The 26,725-nt window shown below is 36.0% G+C and overlaps 1 protein-coding gene across 13 annotated transcripts in view; it reads left to right on the forward strand.

The window, feature by feature from the left end:
- Positions 1 to 26,725, forward strand: part of il12ba (interleukin 12Ba) — a 160,590-nt gene that overhangs the window by 39,520 nt on the left and 94,345 nt on the right. For 3 of the 13 annotated variants that reach the window (XM_087280387.1, XM_087280396.1, XM_087280394.1), the window contains exon 5: positions 133 to 246. The exons of 8 other annotated variants lie outside the window; for them this stretch is intronic. The gene's annotated coding sequence lies outside the window, so the exon portion shown is untranslated. The remainder of the gene's footprint in view (positions 1 to 132; positions 247 to 26,725) is intronic. 2 more of the 13 variants (XM_087280397.1, XM_087280392.1) reach the window with 1 other exon arrangement.

Here is a 26,725-nt window from a genome sequence, read left to right on the forward strand (position 1 = left end):
ACATTGTTTCATTTTGAAAACGTACTCTTATATACATTTCTGGAGATCGCAACTTATGTAGCCAGAGCTACGTATGGCTTTAAATTAAATGCTACAGGGCGATATGATGACGTTCCTTTTCTCACCTACTAGCTGTTTGTGCAGTTTGTCCAGTGGCTCAGCATGTACATGGATGGACTTGAGACAGAAAGGAGTTGAATGAGACAATGGGGTTCGAGTCCGGTGAAGAACGGCTCCAGAAAGCAGGTAAGAAAAAACAAAAGTAAAAAAAAATTAATTAAATAAGTAAATAACAGTCATCCTGTTATTTACTTATTAAATAAATTTTTTATTAAATGTGGTAAAATCTGTAAACATGGTAAAAATCATGGGGGCTTCTCTTTTTCTGGATTGCTTTTTAAAACACTGTTGGTTGTGTTTAGGGAAGGGGTAGGATTGGGGTATTGGTGGGTTGGTCAGTCAGTAGGTCAGTCAGTCAAAAGCGGCCTCTGAGAGAAATTTGAGATCTAAAAAAGCGTACACAGCGGCCTCCGGAGGATTTGCGAAAACAAAAACTACAAAAAGGCGTAGCTCCTGGGACGTGTTTTGCTTTCTCCAGAAATGTATATAGGGGTATGTAATCAGAATGAGCCTGGGTTGAATTGAACAGGTGTACCAAAAGCATTTTAAAAGCTTAAAGTTGCTATAAAAGAAAGTAAAGATTGTTTTTTTTCCACATATTGTTATCTGCATCCAAGGGAAACAGTCCTAATGACAAAAAAGAAGGGAGGTGAATGATTTGGTCTTTTGGGGACTGATTGGATGGTTGCAAGATGTGCATGGCTAACAGAATGTAGGAAAATAGATGAATGGACAATAGCAGGACAGAAATGAGAAATGTCACATCACCCGAAAGGCATTCAATGTGATCAGAAGTGAAGAAAAATCATTTTGAGGAGACAGGGAAGGTTATAGTGTTTGATAAAATATTATGATGGGAAATTAAGTATTGCAGATATACATCTTTTATAACAGGAATTCATATGCACTTTACATAAAAAAGACGGGTACATTCTGATTTCATTCAGACCTTTAAACCTTCCAATAGTGCTGTTGATATTGAAGTTACATTTGAGGACAAATCTATATGCAAGGTTAAACTTATCATCAGAGTTTAAACTAGTGTATTCAACTTTTATCTATTCATGCAATTATGATATTTGCAGCATAATTTCATGTGCACATAAAACAAATCTATGAGTTTTTTTGTGCGTGTGATTGATTACAGGACAGATGATAGCCTACATTTTACTGGGTTGTACTGTGTCTTACACACCACTGTAAAACATCATGTTCATTCTTGTTTAATTCGAGTTATAACGTGTTGTAAAGTGGAAGACATGATTACGGTGGAACGTGGTTGGCATATTTAGTCACACCACATTTAAACACTTCAAAACATTTTTGCTGGAATTTCTTGGTAAAATTTGGACAAAATGGAACAGATTTAAGAAATGAAACACTCTTTGTGATCACTGGACTGAATGACTCAAACTCTGATGTTTTTTTTTTCACCAAATGCGATGATTTTAGTGTGTTTAGATGAGAGACAAAACTTTTTTAAGTAAAGATTATCTACAAGAATATCCATAAACACATTTTTGCAGTCATGTATGCGTGATCGCTCAGTTTCTTAGTTTTTTAAAGCACTTCATTATTTGTTTTCACAGTATTAAAATTGACTTTTTTACACTGCATGGAAGTGAATTTGACATTAATAGTTATGAAAAGGTTTCAAAAGCTTTTCTTGTGTCCGTTCCCTTTAAAGCCTTTAAAGCTTTATATGAAGGTGCTAGAGATATTGAATATACATATAAGGACACAATTATGTGTATGTCTGTTCAAAGTGAACAAAAATATTATTGCTGCAGTCCATGGACTTTAATAACAAGCTTTCCAGTCTAATGATTGTGAAGGGATAAAATCTACCTGAAGGCATAAAATTATCTGGAGGGATATTTGGCAGTGATGTTGTTTTCTTTTTTACTTACAAAATTGTAGCTAATAATTACTTAATGCCATGGATCATCATATAATTATGTATATTTGTTTATAAGTTTGTTATATTTATTATTATTTAGTTTATTTAGTATTTTATATATATATATATATATATATATATATATATATATATATATATATATATATATATATATATATAAAATACTAAATAAAATAAATAATAATAAATATAACATAAACTTTTAAACAAATATACATAATTATTTGATGATCCATGGCATTAAGTAATGATAATATATATATATATATATATATATATATATATATATATATATGTTTCTTATTTGTTTCTTAAAAGCCATTTAAGTGATATTATTATCATAAACAACTATAGTTTAAACTTATTTTTCCATACAAGAATATATTTTCTCACTATATAGTGAGAAATATATGTTCATATATAACTATATATGAACGTATCGATGAGTCTAATTTTTTTTAATGAAATAGACAGGCTACAGACAGCAATAGAATGAGGAACTTGTAAAGAGTTTTTAAATGCATGAAAGTGGCTGTCAGCCGAGATCAGGATATTGATGAACCCAAGCAGGAAAGGGAAGGACAGTATAAACAAGTGTGAGCTGCCACAGTGTTGCCCTGCTTTCCACACTGCTGTAGAGAGATATATGTTCATAAATGTGCTGGAAAAGCAGACAAATGGTCCAGACATTTCCTCCTTCTATCTCTCAGGATACCTGGGTAGTATCCGCTTGTGGATGAGAGCTAGACTTATTCATTTTTGGCGTATATTATCATATTGCACAATAAAACACTGGCTTGTTTTCCTAAATTATATAGCAATGTTTATATTGCGGTTATGTTATATTGCAGGAAGCACTGCTGCAATTGCACTTTGCATTGAGGTTTTATGTGTTAACATTTAAAAAGCTCATATTTTGATTTTGGGGGTCTCCAACAACAGGCTGATATGCATGCTAGGTCAAAAAATGCTTTCATTGTCTTATTATTTGCATTTATTTTTACCTTATTTTTCCAACGACAGTGTTCAGTGATTATTTTGCTCCCAAACCCCTCCTTAGGGTGATACTAATCTGCACTGATTGGTTTGATGACCCAGTCTGTTGCGATTGGTCGATTATGTTCAACGCGAAACACAAAGAAATGCCCACCATGGCTTATCAACATTGTTAAAGTAGTCAGAGTGCAGAGTGTGTGTGAGCCCAATCAGGTGTGCAGTAAAGCAATGCACTTAAACACCAGCATATTGCTCTATAACCATAACCATAACCATAAACATAACTAAAAACAACGACACACAATAATGCAGTATTAATCCACAGAGTGGCAAAAGCTGAACTATTTTGAAACTTGACCGCAGCACATAGGAACAGCTGACGATGGCCATACCAACGTCAAACAGAGTATCACAAGTTCACAAATGCATTTAAATTTGTAAGAAGGTGGCACACGCCACATTTTCAACTTGGCTTAAGACACGATATGAGAATGTAAAGAGTTACCCAGATACACTAACAAGCCACGTGGAGTGATTACAAATAACAGAACACATTTAAATACATCAACAAAAATCAGTCCAAGGCACTCCTTGCTGAAACACTTTAGTTTTTTAAAGGTTATTTGGTATTGTTTCGAGATGTCATCTATACGACCAGGCAAAAGACCCAGACAAACAAATATTTAAACGACTCTGGGAATCTTTTATTAAAAAAATTAATATTTTTAAACAAGGTGCACTGTCAGATATAAACCTCAGCTGAATGTTTTCATTCACTTAGAGCTGTTTTGCACACTGTATGGAAGGTCACGTTCCACAACTCATAATGGGGGCTCTTTAACTACATAAGTAAACATGAATTAATAAAGCTTCTGAAGCATTTTTTTAATCACACAATACATTTTCAAAATGCAAAATCTAAGTAATATGAATGTTTGTATTACATTTTTTGCAGTTACAATTACGTTAATCTTTAAAAAGGATTAAAAATACAGACATATTGCTCATTATGTTGGTTAACATATGAATAACTATATGTTATGTAATTTATAATATATTATATTTTATTTAACACATTTTCCTGTTAGATTTCATTCAGTTTGCCTTTTATGTATCTCACACAATGCACGCTGACTACATAAAACAAAAAACATTCCTTCATTGACTGCTGTAGACAGCTTGTCCTCAAGTTCTTTTAACTGCGCCTAAGGCAGTGAACACCTCATAATGTGGTTGTTTTTACGTGGAGGATTTAACTAAAATCAACAAACACCACCTGTGTTTCGCCTTGTTTTTGGCAGCTTTTTTCTAGCAAATCCCTCAAATTGCAAATAACGGACTCCTCTTAGCTCAGAAATGTCATTTTCAGAAATGTGTGTGCCGAGTAAAAAAGTGCCTTATGACTATCCACTGATAAGAATCAAAACTATATTTAGGACACTTCTGTCAGTAGTTCTGTCTCCTACAATTCTGGGGGGCATCTGGAGAGTAAACCTTTTACTTTTCAGCTCTTTCTGAGCTGTTCTTAGCCATGTTTCTTTCGTTTACCAGCAATGTCTTGTTCGTTGTGGTGTTCATTTCAGGGCTATTCTAAGTAATGAGTTGGCTGGCGTGCGATTGAGACATAAACATTTTTCCCACCGGATACATCGCACTAGACGTTTTTTTTTGTCTGCAATGCAAACCATGATATCAGATTACAACAGATTCAGCTTGTTTTAGTGGTAAATGGTTTTTAAAGGTGACATCGGATGAAGTTTTAGCTTAGTTATTGTGTTTAGTTAAAGTAAAATGTTTAGTTAAAAGAAAATATTCGGCTTCTTTTTTTAAAAACTGTCTAAATGAATTTATGTGGCAATTTACTTGAATTTTTCTGCCTTTATAAATTTAATGAGTTTCAATGTGCCAAATGTTCTCCAAACTATGGTCTTGTACCTTCTCCCATAGTTTTTTTAAATGATAGCAAAACAGCTAACAATGGTACCTTTCGTTTTTTTGCAACTGAACAATGAAGCAATCCTGCCATGTGTTTGAATGCATGTTTAGAGGCTCACATGTGCTAACACAGAATCTTCATATTAGGTAACAGATACATTTTATATATTAGTTTTATATATGAAGGGAATATCCTAGATGGCTTGGGAGTGCAAAACATTTTTTATTGCATCAAAATTGCATTTAAAGGATGTAACTTTACTGGCAATTTGCCTGAAAGATAGAAGTGATGTTTTTTTTATTTGGTTATAGTTAAGAAAACTCTGGCTTTAGTTCACTCGTGTTATGTTTGCATGTTCTCCTCGTGTTTGTGTAGTTTTTCTCCGGGTTCCCCGGTTTCCCCCACAGTCCAAAGACATGCAGTATAAGTGTTTTTAGTGAAATAAATTTGCTGTACAGTGTGTGTGTGTGAGAGAATGAGAGAGTGTTTGGGTGTTTTCCAGTACTGGGTTGGGGCTGGAAGGGAATCCACTACATAAAACATAAGCTGGATCAGTTGGCGGTTTATTCCACTGTGGCAACTCTTGATAAATAAGCTAAAGGAAATTGAATGAATGAAACCTAAAGACTGTTCATTAAAGCAACTCGCAACAGCAAAGTGACAAGTGACCGTTAATTTTAACAGAGAGTGAGCAATTTCCAACCTCCATCTATGCAAGTGACAGTGACCAGGTGGGCGTGTCGAGCAACGCAACAAAGTTCAGAATCCTTCAACTTTATGCAAATGAGCGACAGCCAATGGGAGCACTAGTCGAGCTCATGGGATCTTTTCTCAGCTCGCTCAGAGGCCGGTTGTATTCTCCACGCTGTAGAGCTACACAGATCTGTGCTTGCAGCAGGTCGCCATCCAGAGCAGGAGGCAGCTACAAATTTGCTGCTAGTGTGAATGAGGCATAAGACCCCACAGAATCATACTAACTTGTTTAAAATGAGCATCTGACAGTCAATTCAGGGATATCCACAGGGGAATCAACTACTTTTTTAAGAGCCTTTTTATTATTGTTTAATAGTGCATCATTAATTTGCCTTGTCATTAATCATTAATTTGACTCCTGTTCAATGTATTTCCACATACAGCCTGTTATGAACAGATTGCTTTAATGACATAACTATCAGTAGTTCTTTGTGCTGTTGCATTTGCATAACTAGAACATATTTTTACATCTGTAAATTTAGTTATTTAACTTTCATGGCAACGATTATGCTCTTTTTATTTACTTTGATGTAAGCATGCCTGAATATAAAATAATAAACTTTTTAAATGCTTACATGTTGAAACTGGATTCTGTTGTCTACAATGGAAGGTTTTGTGCACTTAATACTTAACAAATAAACTGCACGCTTTCATTTCAGTGTTGTAGTTTTATGGTTATTTCAGCATACAATTTGCTGAAATACAATATAACAGTATGAATTTAAAGTAAACATTTAAAGTCAATTTAACAGTACATAATGCATGCAATTTAGAGATCCAGTGTTCTTATATCTTATTAACTTTCCTTCGACTTAACGTCTTTGTTTATCAGGGGTTGCCACAGTGGAATAAACCGGCAATTTTTCCAGCATATGTTTTATGCAGTGAATACCCTTTCAGCTGCAACCCAGCACTAGGAAACACCCATACACTCTCGCATTTAATCACATACACTATAGCCAGTTTAGTTTATTCAATTCACCTATAGCACAGGGGTTTGGACTCTGGGGGAAACCAGAGCACCTGGAGGAAACCCACATCAACATGGGGAGAACATGCAAACTCCACACAGAAGCGCCAACTGACCCAGCTGGGGCTTGGACCAGCAACCTTTTTGCTGTGAGGTGACAGTGCTAACCACTGAGACATTAATTTTAAACTAAGTCAGGATATGAGGGTCAGGATATAAATTAGGATAAAGTGGTTACGCAAAGTACCCCATTATATCCTGTAGTTGTGCTGCATAGGTATTTACATTAGACTTCAACTATGCTATTGTTGTCTATTGGAAGGAATGGGTCAATTGAGCCACCATTTTAGTACAGGGTAACACTCCTTTGAAATGAATGTGGGGTGCAGTGGAGGACTGGACATCCAGAGCCAGAGATATATGTATGCTGTACATTGTAAAAACCTGGGCTTAATTTGTGGCAGGACAAGTCAAATCCGCATCCGCCACCTCTGAAATTTGATCTGGTACCTCATTTTACCGATCCCCCTCCTTACACTGCTCATCACTTTCTTCTGCTACTCCTCAACCCTCTTAACTTTCATCCGCAACATCACTCACCCCATCCCCCTCCCTTGCCGTGACAACACCCCACAAAACCAACCGCACCTCCCACCACAACCCTTAATCACAAAATTATCATTTTACATCACTTTTCTATATCAGTGGATAAGTGACCACACTGGCATTGCTGACAAAGAGCATGTGTTTGTGTGCATGGAAATGTATTATCCACCCTCTGTTAAATTTGTTCTAATCCGTGCCCTGAAACATAACCTCTCTTACACTTTCCCTTCTAAATCTAACATTCGTTTTTGAATGAATCTCCGTAATGAATGACCTCATCAATATCCCTGCATCTCAATGTGCACATCTACCTTTCTGATCTAAATGGCACAGTATATAACATTTGTAGCATTCAATAATTTACAGGTGGACAGTATGTGTTTGGAGGCGCATGCACTGTTATGTTATCAGGCACCCTTATTAGTTACTTCAAAAACTAGACATTACTTCACTTAGCCGACAATAATTATTATCTTATTGTCATATTTCATTTATTTTTTGGTGATTTTATTCAACAAAATTAGCATAAGCCAAGTATTTAGTGCAAGTTGGTGCTACTTTGCCTCATGGTCAGTGCAGTAAGTGACCTTATTGATCCTAAAAGTTTGCATTATAAAAAAAAAAACGTAAAAACAAAATCTTGCTTATGGAATGTTCTGCCTTTATGCTTTGTTTGCTTGTTACTACACCTCGTACCCATTGCAGAAGTCCAGCATCTTCAGATTAGCTTTAGTCTTGACTATGCATGGGACGGTAACCATTTTTAAGGTATACCACGGTTTGGAAAAGTCAAGGTTTTTAAACCATCAAGATTTTCTGCCATACCCTTCTTAAGGTATGTGTAAAAAATTTTATTCATGTTTTTTTTAGGACAACAGTATCTCCAGCAAAAAAGATGCCATTTTAAATTCTAAAAAAATCTGTTTTTGAAACAAATGAAGAAGGCATATTTCTATAATTCATTTAGCCGGACACATTTACTGCTTCAAAATATTTTAAATGTTTCTCAAAATGAAATATATTGGGGAAAAAAAAGGAAAAAAATTTTTGGCTTTTTATCCAGAAATTTAAAAATATATTTTAGAGCAGAAATCACAATACTGTGATACAATAACACAGAATCAATTAAAAGAATAAAATAATAAAATATTAATACAGAAATGTGTGGCACGGTGGCGCAGTGGGGGTAGCGATGTCACCTCACAGCAAAAGGGTCAGTGGGTTGAGCCTCTGCTGGGTCAGTTGGCATTTTTGTGCTGAGTTTGCATGTTCTCCCCGTTTTTGCATGGGTTTCCTCCGGTTGCTCTGGTTTTCCCACAGTCCAAAGACATGGGCTGTAGGTAAACTGGGTAAGCTAAATTGTAGTGCATGTGTGTGAATGAGAGTGTGTGGGTGTTTCCCAGTTACAGCTGGAAGGGCATCCGCTGCGTAAAACATTTGCTGGATAAGTTGGTGGTGCATTTCGCTGTGGCAACCTCTGATTAATAAAGAGACTAAGCCGACTTCTCCATAGCGATTCAATGAAAAGCACTGCACCCCTTAGAGATGAAAATTACCATGGAAAAATTAAATGAGATTGAATTGCACTAATATAATTGATATCCCAAATAAGGGGAGGGGCTAGAGTGAATGTGCAGCAGTGTGACTCTGTAATGAGTTTTGTGAGAATGACAGGAGCATCCCTGATTAACTGACATAGATGAGAATAAATGGGACTATCAATAAATAAACAGCAACTCATTCCTCAGCAGTCAACCTGGGCTAGGAACGTATCGTCAACAGAGCCACTCTCGGCGTCTTCACCAATATTTGTCTCACTCTGAAATGAAAGAGCAATGAATAAATTTCCAGCATTTAAAGATGAGAATGGACTTCATAAAAGGCTATGCGTGAGGACATACATTATGAATGCGTCTCTACCTCAGCCTCTCAACCTACATTATTTGATTTTCATTATTCATCTCAGAATGTTGCATATAGATTTTTTGGGGTTGAATCCAGCTCCTGCCTGTGGGGACAGGTTAAGTGGTTTCCTTTTGTCTCGCCAATCAATTGAAACATATTCAAGCCACATCAAATAATTACATCTAATGCTTTGGTCATTGCACAGACTGAGACGATCCATTAAGCGTACAAACGGTGATAAGAAATAAACAAGGGCAATGATTTAAGTGCATAAACCATAAAACAATAATTCAAAATGTATTTTTTTCACATCAGAGGCAATGATACGAGGTCAGCCTTTTATTGTGCACATGTTTTCCGTTCCCTGTGTTGTGGGAAATCGGGCTTCTCCCGTTTTCCCCTGAATTTCCTTGTCTATCAGACGCTTCCTCGAGGCGGCCACACCCAATCACATTAAACTCCTGACCCTCCCGGTATTTCGGATTTCATGACTCGTCAACAGCGAAAGGTTGTTTTTGTTGCTGCATTACTGGCAACTTTCCAGCATTTATAAATAGCAGCGAGCCATTTGTTGAAGTTCCTCTCTGTACAGAAAGAGCAGAGGCAGGGGTTTGCTGTAGGTTGAGGTGAGCTCTCAGCTACTGAGTGCACACAGGGATAATTGTACATGAGTTTCCATCAGAAATGTCAAATTCAGAATGCTTTTTGTCTGTCACCATGTCAGATTGTGTTTTTGACTTGCCTTGACTCGACTACGTCCTTGTCTTGTCATCGACTAGAAAAAGACTTCATGTTGCATCAATTAATCATCGCTTGCCATCTTTAACAAAATGTGTGATGTCATCAGGAAGAAAAACTGATTTCCAGAAACCAGAACATGTTAAAAAAAATTTAATACTGAAGTGGAGGTTTTGTTGTTGAAAACACCCTTGTCTTTTTTTCAAATCACCACAACCCTCTGATGTTGACGTTGGCTGACTTTGTGAAGTCTGAAATGTTGCACAGTGAGTTTCTTTTGTCATTTTTATCTATATTATACATACATCTATATATACATACATTAGATGGATAGTGTCAGTGCTTGTTTATGATAAATATAATGATAAATCTATGATTGTATTAGTGCCCTCTCACTTTTTCTGAAGAATTGTTTTCATATTTATTGTTTCCCTCCAAAAATATTTTTTTAATAAAAGGTCTTCATTAAAGCTTTACAAATCATTTAACAACCTTTGTGTATTTTGAAAGGTTTATCAGTTCTTAAAAAAATTCAGACCAGTAACCTTAAGTATACTTGGAAAAGGTCTGAGACTTACAGTAGTTATGGTTTCTTTGTTATTGTCATAGTAGATTCAGCTGTCCTTTTACATTTGGAATGATTTTCTTTAGAATTAGTTATCATTTTTGGAATGAATTGGCCCTTTTACTTAATATATTGATGACATGATGGACAAGCCAAAACATTCATTCATTTATTTCCCTTTGGCTTAGTCCCATTACTTATCAGGGATCGCAAAAGCGGAATGAACCACCAACTTATCCAGCATAGGTTTTAAGCAGTGGATGCCCTTTCAGCCACAACCTAATACTGGGAAACACCCGTACACTCTTGCATTCACATGCTACAGCCAATTTAGCTTACCCAATTCGCCTATAGCACATGTCTTTGGATCCGTCCTTCGGATGAGACGTTAAACCGAGGTCCTGACTCTCTGTGGTCATTAAAAATACCATGACACTTCTCGCAAAGAGTAGGGGTGTAACCCTGGTGTCCTGGCCAAATTTCCTCAATTGGCTCTTACCTATCATGGTCTACTAATCATCCCCATTCACCAAACTGGCTGTATCACTGTCTCTCCACTCTCCTAACAGCTAGTGTGTGGTGAGCGCACTGGCGCCATCGTCCTGTGGCTGCTGTCTCATCATTCAAGTGGATGCTGCACACTGGTGTTGGTGTGGAGAGAACCCCTCTCATGATTGTGAAGCGCTTTGGGTGTATGGTCATACTTATTAAATGTGCTATATAAATACACATTACATTACATGTGTGAGAAACCGGAGTACCAGGAAGAAACACATGCGAACACTGGGGGAACATGCAAACACAGAAATGCCAACTGACCCAGCCGAGGCTCCAACCAGTGACATTTCTACTGTGAGGCAATCATGCTACCCACTGTGTCACTGTGTTGCTTTCAGATTTATTGTTATTCCCCAAAAAAATTGTAAATAAAATGTCTTCATTAAAGCCTTACAAATCATGAACCAAACTAGTTAACAACCTTGGAGATCCTATCTAGTGTGTTCTGAAAAGTGTATTAGTTGTTTAAAAAAATTCAGACCAGAACTCACCTGAAGTGTACTTGAAAAAGTTGTGAAACTTACAGTAGTTATGGTTTATTTGCTTTTTTTCTGCTGTTCTTTTATAATTAGAATGATTTTGTTTGATTATTAGTTATCATTTTTGGAATGAACTGGCCTAACATATTGATGTCTATCGTCACATGATGCACCAGCCAAAACATCACTGTTAAATCACTGTTCAGCTTATTACTTTAGCTTAAGTAATCATATATGTATAGATTTCTTATTCTTTTACAGCAGATATTTGTTACTTGGAATTGCCCTCTTATTAAAAACAAATTGGAAATTCAGTTCTTGAGTCGTTGGATAATTTTATGCTTCCATTAATTATTCCAATAGTCACTGACAAAAACTCAAAAGAGCACAATTATTTATCAATTTTAAGATTTATTAAAAGATTAATCAAACAAATATATGTCACAGCATATCAGGCCAAACAGGGACAGAAGAATCTTTATACAGATGGTTTACTTAATTAAAAAAAAAAAAAAACTAATTTATGAATGCAAAATGAAAATAAACAGCAAAAGCAAAACTGCTTCACATAATTTTAATAGCATACAAATGAGTGATCAAACTCAATAAGGATATATAAGGTTACCAGTCAAGTATAGTGGAAACAGGTGAGTGGCCATGACAACGACAACAAATGAATTTTTATAAACCTGTGGTCACACTGGACTTTTCTCCCTATAGACTTCAATTTATATGCACGTAAATGTGTCAGACTGGAATCGCAAGCTCATGTGACAAGTTTTGCAGTTCGCTGCGGTTCAAAGTTTAAGCTTGGTGAACTACGACCTGCAAAATCGCATCACTTGTCTGCATGAGACCAATCGAGGATCAAAACATGACTTGTCAGTACAGAAATTTCAAATATGGACCAACCGCTCGCTTTTTAAAATATTTAATCATCTTTTTTAGTCCCGTACCTTTTCGCAATGCCATACAATAGAATTACGCAGTCTCAAACTCTAGTGTGACCGCAGCATAATTTCGAGAGGAGCACATGATATGATTGATCGCAGCTGGCCTTGCATCATTAATCGCTGCTAGTCCAATCAGATGAATTCTAGCCTCCAATAAATAAGCTTATTCATTCTATGCTCCTTATCTTTGTTTTTGAAGAAACCCCCTATCCACCTCATCTCCTCCTTTCCTCCTTTACCATGGGGAGCTTTCGAGACTACTTGATCTCAAACCCCGTCATGCTACATGCCCAGGCAAGAGCCTTGGCCTCAAGTATCTCTAAGATCAGGGTTCCCTCCAGGGACAGCACGCTAAATCCGAAAACTATATCAAGCAGTACCTAAGTGTTAACTCTTGAAATGAAATAAAAATGGTACTAAGGAATTAAAGCAAACAGCAGCAAAATACAGAAAATGTTCATTCATTCATTTTGTTCAATTTCTTTTCGCCTTAGTTCCTTTATTAATCTGTGGTAGCCACAGCGGAATGAATCGCCAACTTATCCAGCATATGTTTTAAGCAGCAGATGCCATTCCAGCTGCAACCCATCCCTGTAAAGCATTTGTACACACCCATTCATAAACATACAGTACACTATGGACATTTTAGCCTTCCAAATTTACCTATAGTGCATGTCTTTGGACTTGTGGGGGAGACCGGAGCTCTCAGAAGAAACCCACATGAAAATGGGGAGAACATGCAAACTCCATACAGAAACGCCAACTGACTCAGCCGAGGCTCGAATCAGCTACCTTCTTGCTGTGAGCGCCTGCAAATGTCGTTTTTTCTTTTCTTTTTTACATGCTCTCTGTGCAAGTCCAATTAGCTTCAGCTCATCTTTTCCATCAGTTTTTCATCTGAGAACCTAATACATGACAGGGTCCCACCACTGAAACGAAACCAGCCTCTTCATCTCAGAAAAGTCCATTGTTCTGAGATAAAGAACATCCAGAGATAAGCTGTCCTCGTATTAATTGAACATAGAGGCCTTCTCCATACAGCAGGGTGGCCTGTGAATGTGAAACATTTGAGCATATAGCCATAAGCCTTTTAAAGGTTTGGCAGCAAATCTTTCAACATTTCTTCATTCTGTTCATTCATATGAGAGGTGCTTCAAAGGGGAGTACTGTAATAAGGTTAGATATGAAAGTCTTGCAACGTTTGTTTAATTTCAGTGGAAGTAGGGCTATTAAGATCTGTTTTAATGTGACTCATCTGCAACACCTGCATTAGTGAAGTAAACATATGCAGAGATCAACGCTGAGATGAAACGGCGCTATCATTACATTCCTGTAATTCTTCACATTTATGATGAAAGAACGTGAATGGGAACATTTTGCACTTGAACGTTGAAAATATGCTGTGGTCTAATAATATTGCAACCATGCTTTTCCTGGGAATCAATGCTTTGATCAGGTATTCAGATTTGCATTTCCTAAAGAGTACGCATATGATTTGAAGTGTATGTTAATGAAAGGTTTTATCAGAGCTGGTTTGTCATTGAAGTAAAACTGCACCTGCACACGAGACTAAACCCAGAAGCTTTTTTTTTAGTAGGGAGGTGTCTAGATATTCAAATATACAAACGAGAGAGAAGACCAACTATAATTGAATATGCAAATAGATATAGGAGAGCAGACAAACTTTAGTTCAGTATGAAAATATAGTATCAAATTCACCTCAAGACAGTTTCATGTTGACTTTGTTTTTTATTGTATAATTTTAAAATGCGCAGTGGTTGAAAGAGGACTGAAAAATCATACTCAAGTAAAAGTACTATTACTTGCCTAAAAATGTAGTGCAAGTAGAGTAAAAGTATGTATTGTAAATATTACTCAAAGTATGAGTAAAGAGACCTTTAAAAATACCCAAAGGTAGTGAGTAGTACGTTGTTAAAAGCTGATGTGTTTACATGTAATTTGTGCATCTGTGTGTAAACGTAACATTCTGTAGTGCATTTAGATATTGCCCAGCAGGCACACAACGTCATAAGACGTTAATATTAGGCTAGATTTTGCTTGTGATGTCAGGTGACCAAAATTCAATGTCTCGCCAGCATCTAAGGGCAATGTTATTTTGATGTCCAATAAAGATGCCAACATCTTAAACCAATGTCATATTGACATCAAATACTGACATTTATTCCTTAGATATGTCAACCATAATTCAACGTTTGATCAACGTCATAGTGGTAGCATCCACATAATGCCAAGCTGTAACATTATTAGACGTTGATATTTGGTTGGTTTTAGGTTGAACATTGGACATGGTTGTTGGCCTGACGTTTAGTTCTGACGTCAACACAATTTTCATTTCCAAACAAAATGCAACGCCCCCATGACTTTAGGATACAACGTCAATCTGACATGTTGACATTTTGTGCTTGCTAGGTGTTTAAAGCCATTTCAGCCATTATACAGTAAACATCCATTATCTTCTCATCAATGACATCCATCTAAACAGTCTCTGGGTCAACGCATGTAAAGATTTTGGACATTTTCTTGTACTCTTTTGATGCTTTCAAACAGTTTGCTGCATTTACAAATCGCCCTTGTCTTGAGGTAGTTCATTTTAATGTGATTTAACTTCTATGTGCGATTTAATTGAACAGAAATCACAGGAATGATTTTTCTAATCCCCATAAACAAGAAAAAATAGAGTAGTGACTGCAGGTTGAAGGAAAGTAGTGGAGTAAAAGTACTGATAATGCTCAAAAAATGTACTCAAGGGAAAGTAAAAGTACACATTTTAAACTAATTAGTAAATTACAATTCCTGAGAAAAACTATTCAATTACTGTAATTTGAGTATTTGTAATTAGTTACTTTACACCACTATGCACCAGTGACCTTCATGGCGTACACCCTTTATGGAATTTGTTTTTAAACAATAGTTAATCCTTCCCTGGGTGAGTAACCATAACTTTATTTACATTGATTGCAATATAATTGATTTAATTATGTTTTAAATAAAATCTGGGGCAGCACGCTGGTGCATTGGGTAGCACAATCGCCTCTCAACAAGATGGTCGCTGGTTCAAGCCCCGGCTGGGTCAGTTGGCATTTTTGTGTGGAGTTTGCATGTTCTCCCCATGTTCATGTGGGTTTCCTCCGGGTGCTTCTGAGGAAAGTCCGAAGCACCCATCTATCCCCCAAAGTCCAAAGACATGTGGTACAGGTGAATTGAATAAGCTAATTTGGCCATAGTGTATGTGAGTATGTGCAATAGTGTGAGTAAAAGAGTAAACATTATCCATTTTTCTTTATTTCAAATGATTTCCAGAACCATGTTTAGTATTTCCAATGCCAAAACTTTCTAAAATGTCAAATCTGAAGAACTATGTGGTAGACAACTTGCTGAACCAAGAAAGATACTAACTCAGATGTTAATGTCATTCGTTTCAGAATAGAATGTTCTATTGTGTGAACAAATATTTTCTTGACAGGTCACAAGACATGGATCATTAAGGAAGCAATGACAGAGCATGATGGAATTTGCTCCTGCAGTGCATCAAATTACATTTGTGTAAAATAGCAGTGATTCCAAAGGCATCAAAAGAAATGTTCCTTTTACAGAATCTCGCGCACATTAATTTTAGCAATTTGTTAAGCACTTAAAAAAAGCATCAATGGAGTTTCCATAAAAAACTGAGTAGTGACACTGTTTTTTATTTGTTTGTCATTTGTATGGTCACTTAGTTTTGCTCAAGTCCTATGTGTTTTCTTCAAAACAGTTACATGTGGATAGTGGTAATATATATATATATATATATATATATATATATATATATATATATATAGTTAAAGTCCGAATTAATATTAGCCCCCTTTTTAATTTTTATGTTTAACAGAGCAAGGAAATTTTCACAGCAAGTCTGATAATATTTCTTCTTTTGGAAGACGCCTTTTTTGTTTTATTTCGGCTAGAATAAAAGCAGTTTTTAATTTTTTAAAAACTATTTTTAGGTCAAAATTATTAGCCCCTTCCATTATAATATATATAAATAACTATAACTACCTGCCTAGTTAACCTAATTAACCTAGTTAAGCCTTTAAATGTCACTTTAAGCTGTATAGACATGTCTTAAAAATATCTAGTCAAATAGTATTTACTGTCATCATGGCAAAGATTAAATAAATAAGTTATTAGAAATAAGTTATTAAAACTATTATGTTTAGAAATGTGTTGAAAAAATCTCTCAGGGAAAAAAAATAAAAAGAGGGGCTAATAATTCTGACTTCAACAAGTGTTTTATTTACGAGTCATGCACATGCGTTCATCACATGCTGCTATCAATATTTGGAGATGAGCAAAATATTTCAATGGCCTTGCAATTACATTGTATTTATGCATTTTTAGAATTAAGAACTGACATTTTTTGACTTTTGCAAGTTTACTAAATCCTGACTATAAGGGAAATTTATTTTTTATTTTTACTCTAATATATTTAATAACATAACTTGATTTAATATACTTGTTGCGATTTTTTTTTTTTTTTTTTTTTTGCGTTTTTTTAAGGAAAGAAGTAATGGTTTTACACGTGTGAATTTTAACTTCTTATGCATCAAATATGCATGCTGAACTTTTTCTTCATTGAGACATGATGAATTTTTCTTACATCATTTGCAATGTTTCCGAAAAATTTATTATCTGTTTTATCTATATTTTTTCTAAATCTGCTTCAACCAATACACTAAATAGCTATAAGCAACATAAGGCATGTATTCAATTTTCTTAATTAAGTGGAGGTCTCCACTTTATCGAACTTGAAGGGAAAATGTGCTTTATGCAATAGCAAAGTTATATAAAGCTTAAAGAATCACAATCGGTACTCCTGTATCAGCTGGTCACCGGTATGACAAGGAATGGGTACTTCATATTAGCTGCAAAAATCCTGGTCGGAGCATTTCTAAATATATATATATATATATATATATATATATATATATATATATATATATATATATATATATATATATATATATATATATATATATATATATATATATATATATATATATATCATCACATTGCTTTTGTAGTGCTTTTGAGAAGTTACAAAAGACCACCTTCTCTCCATTTACTGACCACATGTGGTCATTCTGGGGTTTGTCAATACATGTGATCCATCCATCCATCCATCCATCTTTACATCCATCAATTTGGCTTCTCAATTATTAAAACATATCTATATTTAATCCCACTTATGGCATATTTTTAATGCACTACACTAGTATTTAGGTATTTAGTTGCCTAATTGTCTAAATATTTTTTGCTAGCACTGTAGATCAGAAATTGACATCACAAAGCAGTACGAGTATGGCATAAACTAAAGCAGTAAAAACTTTTAAGTTTGTTCTTTTCAGTGCATTTTTATAATTTAATTATCAAATAATTTTAGATAATGATGGCAGATCACATTGTGCAGGATGTGTTGAACCACAAACTTTGACTTTCACTAAGCACAGGATGTACAATGAAAAAGGTTGGCCTACATAAAATGGCAACAAGCAACCTCCTATATATATGCCATTTTATGTGTAGGGTGGTGTGAAGCAACTTTAACAAGCTCCTGTTTTATAAGTCACACAGAAAAATGCCCTTGTAAGCATTAAGTGGCCTCTCCTTAATGCATACCATTGCATACAGCATTCAAATAATGTCTTTTTAAACTCATGACAGTGACATGATTCAGTTTTGACACTTGACAAAGGAAAGTTTTTGTTTCCTCAGCTCAGCTTAGTTTAGGTTCATCAGCACAGCAATTATAAAAATAAAAAAAACATGGTATGCCTTGTAGATGGAAAAGAGAACTGGTACAAGAATTGAGCCTTGGGGTACCCCAGTAGCAAGATGATGTGTATAGAAGTTGAACATTTATACCTAATAATGTGGTCACAGGTGATTATATTATCACGTCTGGCCTTAATTATGACAACATATGAAGTTGTACTGTGTTTATTAAGTCACACAGGAAAATGTCATTGCAATCATTAATTTCCCTCTCCTAGATCACATACCATCACACACAGCATTCAGAAGATGTATTTTAGTCTCGCAACAGTGGTATGATTTAGTTTTAGCTTTGGACAAAAGAAAGTTTCTGTCCTCAGCTCTGGTAATTGCTTTTTCTTAAAAAAAAATAATTATAAAAAAAGAGGCTAATGATGTTACTTTTAAATTTTTTGGCCAAAATATTGAAAGAATTATAATAATCTGATGATCATAAAAGTTAGTGACTGGAACGTTCACCTTATCCAGCCTGCTGTCTGGATTGAATTCGTTCCAACATCTCTTAGCAGATAGACTCTCCTGCTTTCCATATACCATCTGCCAGCAGTCTGTATTTACAGAACATCGCAGAGTCTTATCAAGTTTAACTGTGGAAAAATACTCCCTAAAGTAAGGCATGCTGTGTATTATTTTGTGTTTATTTTTGTTAAGCGATGAAATTGAGCTTGTATTTGCAGTCTTTTGTCACACTCAAGTTCTTGCACAAAACCTTGTGAGCTGTTTCATTGCATACTAGAAAGGCAGCTGCTTTGTAAAGCTTGAGCCATTCAAACTGAATCCGTTTTTCCATTCTGTTGTGCTCCCTTTTCCCATTAGTCGCTTTTCCACTATCGTGCTGATGCTGAATCGTTCTTTAAGCAGAACCATTTCATTTTGTGCCAAACCGGGCCAGACAGCACGGATACAGTTTCATTTTCCACTGTCATGCTGCAACAAAGCTCTTTGAGACATTACACAAAACGCATCAGTAGTTGCCTTGGTAACGCAATGTAAACGGCTCCCTTTGTTCAGTTAAATTTAAATCGTATTCTAAACTTAAACTAAACTAACTAAATTTTTTTATGTTCATGTGTAAAAGTGAAAGAAACCTTGTGACTAAGCACTGTTATCATGCCGCTCTCTCATATAGGGCTGCTAAATATACACGTCACAGCACCCTTATTTATTTAGAGGTCAGATGCTCCGTGGCTCTAGGCAAATTGTATTTGGAGGGAAAGTTAACAAAATGCAACGTGATGATTGAAATTATAATATATATAATATTTTCAAATCTCCGTACATAACAGGAAAATAATCAAGGATAATGCAACAACAATAGTGTATTTGTATTATAGTGGCAGAAGGCCTTGTCAAAAGTGAGCGAGCACTTTCATTAATAATAAATATAGCACTTAAATTATTTTAACAATCAATTAAATAACACAGCGGTTTTATATCAGAAGATAATCATGATATAAAATATACTATATTTTGATGGTAAAATGTAACCTTTTAAACGATAACTTTTATTTGATTCAGTATTCAAACATTAACGAATGCAGCAAGTTAAATAAAAAAGGAATATGAAACAACACACAGCATATCAGGATATAAAGCATATACAGGGCTAGATATTTAACAAAACACTGCTCTTATCTTAGTATTTGTATTATTTTATTTTTGTTATTTAAATAATTTTTGTGTCTTCATAATTAACTAACGAGTTAGACAAATTCCTGCTTGACGTTTTAGAAAATATTTTGCAGAGCTACTCAGTATTTTAACAACACAGAAACATGTTACATGCCCTCATAAATGTCCAACTTATTTAACTGAATCGTATAACAGCTTATAGCAAAATGTTGAAAATTTTACTTTTATAAAACATGTCAAAGCATATTGATTTTTTTTTTTTTGAGTGAAAACAATACTGACATTTAAGAATCCTATTTATTCATTCATTTGAGTGGTTTATTGGTGCATAGGCTATAATTAAACTCATACAACAGTGACTTGGGCAGCTACAGTTCCACTCCGTAAAGCTTTCAAAAAAAAGAAAGATTTGGCTTTCTGCGGTGACGGCCGACATTCACAACACGCCGTAACCATCCTTCAAGTGATAGGCTTTTCTGCATAAATTATTATCCGGTAATTATTTCCTCCTCGTTTAAAGAGTCTGCAAGTTCATGTTCCATTTGTAGTGGGTTGTGGACATCGATGATCTTAAGCGAGTCTTTATTTGATGCACAGCAGAAAAAAGTTCTTGCAGCAGTGCATGTAGCTGTTGTTGAAGTTCTCTCCTGGATCAGAGCGAGTTTTTGTGCTACCAAAATGCAGCGCTGCATGCTAAACTCATGCTCAGTCAGCCATAGTAAAGGTCTCATTGCTGTCAATCAAATTATTCAAGCTCTAGCCACGAATAAAACAATCGACTTATTAGTTTACAATTTTAGATGAGGGCTTAGTAGTTATAGATGGTTAATTATATTCAAGTCAATGAAATAATAACTTCAATAAATAAAATATGTTGGTAAGAATGTGGTGAGCCAGTGATTCCCTTCCCTGCCAGAGACGGCTCTATGGTTTTACAGTAATTAAAACCCTTTTCAAACTGTATGGTTTAGACCTGTATAATTTTTTTATATTAAATGTAAGTTACAGTAGTTTATTGTGGGTGCCTGATGACTAGCGTGCTTCCGCTGAGCCAGCGTAGCTTGGCAACAGAGCCACGACGTCAACACAAAGAATCTGTCGGCACAGTAGCTGGGAACTATTTGATGGCACAGTAGCCGGGAACGGTTTGTAATCGTGCCGTGCCATTCCAGGCTGAGTGGAGAAACAAACGTAACCGTACCAAAGTGTTCTTAGAACGGTTTGGCACGATAGTGGAAAAGCAGCCATTGTTAACACATTCCAAGAATGAATGCTCTTCCTAAGGATATACAAGTCAAATCTGAGCAGTTCTAGCAGATTGATCTGTGAAGGTTAGAAGATCATCAATCAAAACACCAAGGTTCCTGGCTGTCCTGGAAGGAGTCATAGTTATTGTGCTCGGCATGATAGTTAGGTTGTGATGAAGGGGAAGCTAGTTAGGATCACAAGCAGTCTGTCTTGGCAAGGTTGAGTTGATGGTGATGGTGATGGTTTTTCATTTATCAAGAACTGTCTTTCAAACATTGTTAATTTCAAGGAGCTACTGTACTTTTGGGTCATCAAGCTGGAATGGCACAGTTGAGTTTTATCAGCACAACAATAACAGGACAAAACATGATATACTTCATAAATGGAAAAAAGAATTGGTACAAGAACTGAGCCTTGGGGTACCCCACTAACTATATAATGTGTACAGTAGTGGTTACAAGTCTACATGAACTATATGAGTTCTGACCATAATTACATAATTTTGGGATGACAGTAAAGTTGTGCCATAAGTTCCTAAATTAATCTGCAATGGTCAGGTGCTGCAGTGGTCACACAACACTAATACTATAGGAGCCATTCATTTCCTTTTTAAAATTCCATTCACATATTTTACAACCATAAAAGGTCACAGCTTGAAAAAAAGTCATTATTGTTTTCATAGAACTTGAAGAAGAACTAGAAGGACATAGGTCTCAAACTTGATTCCTAGTGGGCCACGGCTCTGCAGTTTTGCTCCAACCCTAATCAAACACAGCTGATGCAACCAATCAATGTATTCAAGAATAATAGAGACTATTAAGCAGGTGTGAGTTGGAGGTGGTTGGAGCTAAACTATGCAGAGCTGCGGCCCATAGGAATTGAGTTGTAGACCACTGTTAGGAGCTCCTACTTCTACTACGCGACCACTAGAGATTCACTTTGCTGTTAAGAATGTTAAAGGTAAAAATTTGTAACTTCAAGTCTCAGGATGCAAGCAGTTCAGAGCAGAATGTCATGTGTTGTGCAAAATTACAACATGGCGTGAACACAGTATAATTACACTCCAGGAAGACTTTTTTGTCGAAGTTGAAATCCTATAATTACCATAATTACAACATGGCATGTACGCACCTATACACAAAAGCCATGTGATGGTTTTAGCTTTTTGTAAGTAGAAGTTTGTTAGCAAAATCTTTCACAGAAACTGCAAAAATTGCATTTAATTTATTCAGTTAAACAATGTATGAATGTTTTTAAGCACAAAACATTCAAAAGTCAAACACAGATATTTATTCATTATCCTTCGGCTTAGTCCCTTATTTATCAGGGGTCACCACAGCGGAATGAAAAACCAACTATTCCAGCATGTATTTTACACAGCGGATGCCCATACACATCTCACATACACTCTCACATTCACAAACACTCATGCACTACAGCCAATTTTGTTTACCCAATTCACTTATATTGCATATTGCAAACACAGGGAGAGCCAGCAAACTCCACACAGAAATCCCAACTGGCCCAGCTAGGACTTGAACCAGCGACCTTCTTGCTGTGAGGTGACAGTGCTGCTAACCACTGAGCCACCATGATGCCTCCAAAAACAGATATGCTAAAAAGCCAGGTCCATAAATATTGGGACAATGACACAATTCTAGCTTAGCTCTATACACCAACACAATGGATTTGAAATTAAATGAACAAGACTGTCAGCTTTAATTTTAATTTACTGTACTTCCAAATCAGGTGAAGGGTGTAGGAATAACACTTGTTAAGGGTCCAAAAGTAATAGGGCAGTTGGCTTCTAAGCTGTTCCATGGCCAGGTGTGTGTTATTCCCTCATTATCCCAGTTACAATGAGCAGATGAAAGGTCCAGAGTTAATTTCAAATGTTTTTTTTTTTTTTTTTTTTTTGCATTAGGAATTTGTTACTATCAACTCTCAAGATAAAGTGAAGCAAGCCATCAATAGGCTGAAAAAAACAAAACAAAAGAAATCCTTCAGAGAGATAGAAAAAAAATTAAGCATGGCCAAAACAACTGTTTGGAACATTCTTGAAAAAAAGAGTGCACCAGTGAGCTCAGCAACACCAAAAGACCCAAAGGACCACAGAGGACACTGTGGTGGACGACTGGAGAATACCCTCAAATTAAAGCTGACATCCTGCAGTTAATGCACATCTTGTTCGTTTAGAGCCAATTTTTTTTTTTTTTTTTTTGTCGATGTCCCAATATTTATGACTTATAAATTTGACTAAATTACAGTTTATCATTATCTATACAGTAGCATTATCATTATTTCACAAAAGTCTATAGACTAGCATATCTAGCTTTATATGTAGACCAGGCTGAGCAAGCAGAACATCCTGATCTCCTGTCCCTTTTACAATGTCATTTTATCTGCAATTTATATGCCTTCCCTTTAAACCCTGTTGACCTCAGGCACACCCAAAGCAGGGATCATGGAAATGTGTTTTGTGTTAGGATGACCATCCTGACTGTAAATTCAGTGGGAGCGGCAAGCCTTAAGATTTTTATAGGTGGACAGGAAGTGACTTGTAATGAATCTGAAGCCATGCTCCATTTGAACCAGTACATGGGGACTGGCAGTTTGCTCAGTCTTCAAAGGTCAGAATGATGCATTGAGCTTTTTCAAATTAGTAATTGTTATATTATTAATAAACATAGATGCGTCGAGGGAAATAGACTTGTCCCTCACCAGCTTTGTATTATTTGTGTAAGCAGTGTACTCACGCAGACACAAACTGACTGTCACGCAAGAGTTTATAAAAAGAACATGAGGTTTCATGCAACTCTTTGAACAATCATATTTATCAGGTCCAGTATCTGATTATCAAGATAAACATCTCTGAACACTGTGCTTATGTCAGAAAACTGATGTTTACAGAAACTATCAATAGTACAATTTGTTTTCAACTTACACAAAGTGTTATAAAAAGCGGATATGTGGGTGTTATGAAGAACATTATTTCTTCCTCATTGCAACTTTAACAGCTAGTTTCAGGTCTCCGAACTTTAGAAGTGGTTGCTCAGAAGTGGTTGGTGATAGTATCTGTGTTCTTGCTTGATTTTTTTATGCTGCTAATATAGTTTGTACACAAATTTACTAAAAAACAGAAGTATTTTTAAAACTTGTCTCAGTCCAATTAGTAAGTTTAGCAGCATCGCTCTGTTTGTGCAGTGTTCAGGGTGTTGATGAAAGCAAGTGGTCATGTGGTCTGGACCCACAAGAAACTACACAATGCATGACAGGATGCAAACAGATCTGGTATAAAACCATACAAAAGTCAGAAAACAAGCATAGACACAAGTGACAAATATTACCCTGCTGAAACTGAATCAAGCAGTCAATTGTAAACAGTCTTGAAGTGAATTTAAAGTTACTGTTGAGGTTATTATTGATGTTCGGTGATTGATTCGATTCTATTGTGTATTAGCATTAAATGACATTGTCACTGACTTAATGTCCTATGTTCCAACCTAATTAAAATGCTAAATTAACACAATTCTTGATGGGGTTTTTTTTTTTGGATAACTTAATTGATTAGACATTTGTTTAAAAAAAAACCCCATTAAATTTACTTAATTGATTTGTGTTGGGACAACATGCAGGAATTTTGTGGAACCCAGCATTTTTTACAGTGTATGTTTATTTAAGACATAACTGACTATGTTTGAATGGACTTTTGTCAACAATTTTTTGGTCTTACTCTATATGCAATGCAAATGGAGCCATGTTTTGATGATTGAATTGATTCTACAATATTAATATTTTTACTACAAAAACAATCCAGTCAAATGTGTTTTTGACTACCTTTGCAAGCTGTCAAAATGGACAAGCTTAAAACAGTTTACATTTGTGTATTTAGCAGACTACATTCATACCTATACACTCACGGCCACTTTATTAGGTACACCTGTCCAACTGCTCGTTAACGCAAATCGCAAAGTTCTAATCATCCAATCACATGGCAGCAGCTCAGTTTAGGCATGTCGACATGATCAAAGACGATCTGCTGCAGTTCAAACTGTGCATCAGAATGGGAAACAGAGGTGATTTAAGTGACTTGGAACGTGGCATGGTTGGTGGTGCTGGATGGGCTGGTCTGAGTGTTTCAAAAACTGCTGATCTACTGGGATTTTCATGCACAAACACCTCTAGGGTTTACAAATAATGGTCCTGGAAAGAGAAAGTATCCAGTGAGCATCAGTTTGGGCACAAATGCCTTTTTGATGTCAGAGGTTAGAAGAGAATGGCCAGACTGGTTCCAGCTGATAGAAAGGCAACAATAACTCAAATAACCACTCGTTACAACTGAGGTATACAGAAGAGTATCTCTGAATGCACAACATGTCCAACCTTGAGGCGAATGGGCTACAGCAACAGAAGACCACACCAGGTACCAATCCTGTCAGCATAAAAAAGGAAACTGATGCTACAATTCACACAGGCTCACCAAAATTGCACAATAGAAGATTGGAAAAACATTGCCTGGTCTGATGAGTCTCGATTTTTCTGCTGCGACATTCGGATGGTAGTTTCAGAATTTGGCATCAGCACCATAAAAGCATGGCTCCATCCTACCTTGTATCAACGGTTCAGGCTGGTGATGGTGTGTGGGATATGTTCTTGGCACACTTTGGGCCTGTTAGTACCAATTGAGCATCGTGTCAATGCCACAGCCTACCTGAGTATAGTTGCTGACCATGTTCATCCCTTTATGTCCACAGTGTAGCCATCTTCTGATGGCTACTTCCAGCAGGATAACTAGCCATGTCATAAAGTGCAAATCATCTCTGACTGATTTCTTGAACATGACAATGAGTTCACTGTACTCAAATAGTCCCCACACTCACCAGATCTCAATCCAATTGAGCACCTTTGAGATGTGGTGGAACGAGAGATTTGCATCATGGATGTGCAGCTGTCAACTCTGCAACAACCACGTGATGCTATCATGTTAATATGGACTAAAATCTCGGAGAAATATTTTCAGTACCATGTTGAATCTATGCCACGGATGATTGTGACAGTTCTGAAAGTATGCCTAATAAAGTGGCCAGTGAGTGTACAGTATATACCAATAGTCTCATCCACTTGTACTGCACCACATAAAAACTCTTCATGAGGAAGTGTATCATTTCAAAATCATTAAAAAATAATCAACTCATGTTTTCTCCATGTCCCAATAGAGACTTAATGCATAATTTGTAATGTGTTACTTACAAAATTTGCATACAAAGAACATCACACTTTTTTTAAAAACTCCCTTAAGCAATAGTGGAGCTTTTAAGATGTAGTGTTTGCATGCAGTGCAAAAGATGTGATTATTTGAGGCAATACTATACACAAAGCTTCGCTTGCCTTCTTTTTGAAGCAACCACTCCACAGATAGTCATCACAATTTTATTTTTTCTCTTATTCTTTTAAGAGGAAATGGGAAGGGGGAAAATGTGAGTTGATTAGATAGTTTTGAAAAGGGAAGGATG

This window comes from Danio rerio, chromosome 14, assembly GCF_052040795.2.
Source record: "Danio rerio strain M-AB ecotype USA chromosome 14, GRCz13ab, whole genome shotgun sequence".
NCBI lineage: Eukaryota > Metazoa > Chordata > Actinopteri > Cypriniformes > Danionidae > Danio > Danio rerio.